This window comes from Symphalangus syndactylus, chromosome X (assembly GCF_028878055.3).
Source record: "Symphalangus syndactylus isolate Jambi chromosome X, NHGRI_mSymSyn1-v2.1_pri, whole genome shotgun sequence".
Classification (NCBI taxonomy): Eukaryota; Metazoa; Chordata; class Mammalia; order Primates; family Hylobatidae; genus Symphalangus; species Symphalangus syndactylus.
Genome location: NC_072447.2, coordinates 102,998,553 through 103,001,122, shown reverse-complemented (window position 1 = coordinate 103,001,122; position 2,570 = coordinate 102,998,553). Strand labels below are relative to the sequence as shown.

At 38.9% G+C, this 2,570-nt stretch overlaps 1 pseudogene; it reads right to left on the bottom strand.

Moving 5' to 3' along the window:
- Positions 1-488: 488 nt before the first annotated feature.
- LOC129475363 (high mobility group protein B1-like) lies at positions 489-1,178 on the bottom strand (annotated as a pseudogene).
- Positions 1,179-2,570: the final 1,392 nt, after the last annotated feature.

The following is a 2,570-nucleotide window of genomic DNA, read 5'->3' as shown; positions in this document are numbered from 1 at the left end:
GAGAGAGAGGGGCGGTGCCACACTCTTTTAAATAACCGAATCTCATGATAACTCCCTCACTATCAAGAGAACAGCACCAAAGGGGAAATCCGCCCCCATGATTCAATCACCTCCCACCAGGTCCCTCCCTCGACACGTGGGGATTACAATTCGAGATGGTTTGGGTGGGGACATAGAGCCAAACCATTTCATCATATATAACTAATTTGTACTGTATATCAACAAGAACATGCTTTAAATTTCCTTGCCAATTTACAGCCTAGTATAGGTACTGTACCAGGCAAGGTCAGTGGCTATTGAAAACACCACCAGGACAGGGCTATCTAAAGACACATTTGATAGTGTGTTAACTATACACAAAAAAGACACTGTACAGTTTAAAAACAAATCCTAGACAGCCTAAAATTTCCATTTTTTCTTTACAAGGAGTAAATTATGTTCAGGGAGGTAAAATGCTTTATAGAGAAGAAAAAACTGCTTGAACCGACTTATTCATCATCATCTTCATCTTCTTTATCATCCTCCTCTTCCTTGTTTTTCTTGCTTTTTTTCAGCCTTGATGACTCCCTTTTTTGCTGAATCAGGCTTTTCTTTAGCATTTTTCCTTCAGTATTTTTTCTTCAGCTTCACGGCCTTCTTTTCATTAGGGAGCTTGTCATCTGCAGCAGGGTCATTTTACACCTCTTCCAGTTTTGTTGCAACATCACCAACAGATAGGCTGGGGTGTTCTCTTTTGATTTTGTGGCAATATTCAGAAGAGAACAAGAAAAAGGCTGAAGGATGCCTCTTGAGTACATTGGGATCTTTGTGCTTCTTTTTGGTTCCCCTTTAGGATGAATATATGTTTTTACTTCTCTTTCATAAAGGGCCTTGTCTGTCTTTTCTGTCATCAAATTTTCCTTTCTCTTTCACAGACATGGTCTTCCACCTCTCAGAGCACTTCTTTGGAAACTTGGAAAAGTTGCAGTGGATCGAGAGCACGCCATTGCACTCCAGCCTCGGTGACAGAGTGATATCCGTCTCTCAAAAAACAGAAGGCAAAAAAAAAAAAGAAAACTGAAAAGTTGACTGAAGTATCTGGGTACGCCTTCTTGTGCTCCTCCCAACAAGTCTGCAAAGAATGCATATGATGACAGTGTGCCTCTAAACTTCTTAGGAACTCCTTTGCCCGCATTGAGTTATTTTTGCTCAGCAAGGCACAGAGTCACCCATTGCCCATATAGCTCTCTCTTGCTTGTCTCACTGCTATCTCTATGGAGCTCAATGTACTGCAATAGCTGTCTATTCTCTCTTCTTGTGGTTTTCTGGAAAACAAGAAGAAACTTCTGCCAGGCCAGAGGCATGAGGTAGCAGCTAAGAATTACCTTTCTAAAACACAAGTATGATATCACTTCACTAACAACCTTCGCTGACTGCCACCACGTACAGAGCAAAGGTTGTATTTCTTAGAACTATCACTATCTAACTCTACCTAGCTTTTTAGCCTTACCTCTCATGACTGCCCTCAAATGCCTTATTCACTACCTACTCCAGTCTACTTACATTGTCCATACTTGTCACACATTGGATGCTTTATACCTTTGCATAGTGGTTGACTACTCACTTTGCCGATAGTAGCACTTTTTTAAATCTATCTCTTGAAATCTTACTCTTCATAGGCCACATCCTTTTTGAAACCTTCACTTTCCCACCCCTGGGAAGAATTTAATCCCTCTTGTACTCCATTATGATCATATTCCTAGTTAGTTAAACAGCAGAATCAAACCCCACTTGAGAGTACGGTTCTAAAGGTACAAGTAGAAAATAAAAAACTCATAAAGTTTCAAATTAATCTTGAAAAGAAATGTCTCAGGAAGTTTATCCCTTAGGTTGAACAGTAGATAAAGTAATTAACTTGCATGTAGGAACCAGATTGTACAAAAAATATAAAGCTTATACCCAAGAATCACACTCAGCACAGAGAGTTGTTCACCCTGTAACAGTTCAGTGGGGACTGTGACTATGGAATTTCAGTTTCCTATCCTCCATTATCATGCTAATCATAGGGCATTGCACACTAAATAGCGGAAAGGCTACATTTTCTGTCTCTCTCTTTCTCTCCTCTCCACCACTGCTTATTTAGTTAAATATGAGTATTTTAATTATTGTGTACTCTGCATTTCTCCTTTCTCCTTTCAGTTTGATATTAAAAGGTTTTTGTGGGCAGGAATTATGTCTTCTTCTCTTTGGATTCTCAATACATTTCCACCATAACAGCTCATAGGTGCTTATAGATAAAGCATCATAGGTGCTCATTAAATGGGAAATTGGATTGAATTTCATATTCCTTGAGTGGTTTCCATGTCTTCTTATTTCCTTTCATGCTGAACAAATTAATTTAAAATAATTTGCTGATGGGGTGGTGGACTATCTTGTGTGGAAAAAAAGGAACTTTAGGCAGTTGTCCCTTCCAAATAGCCTAGGGACAGTTCAATTTTGCAAAATGTGAATGACATAGTGCTGCTTTCCTTTACAACTATATGTTATATTAAATCATTAGATAAGAAATGACATGAGACCAAAGTGAATCC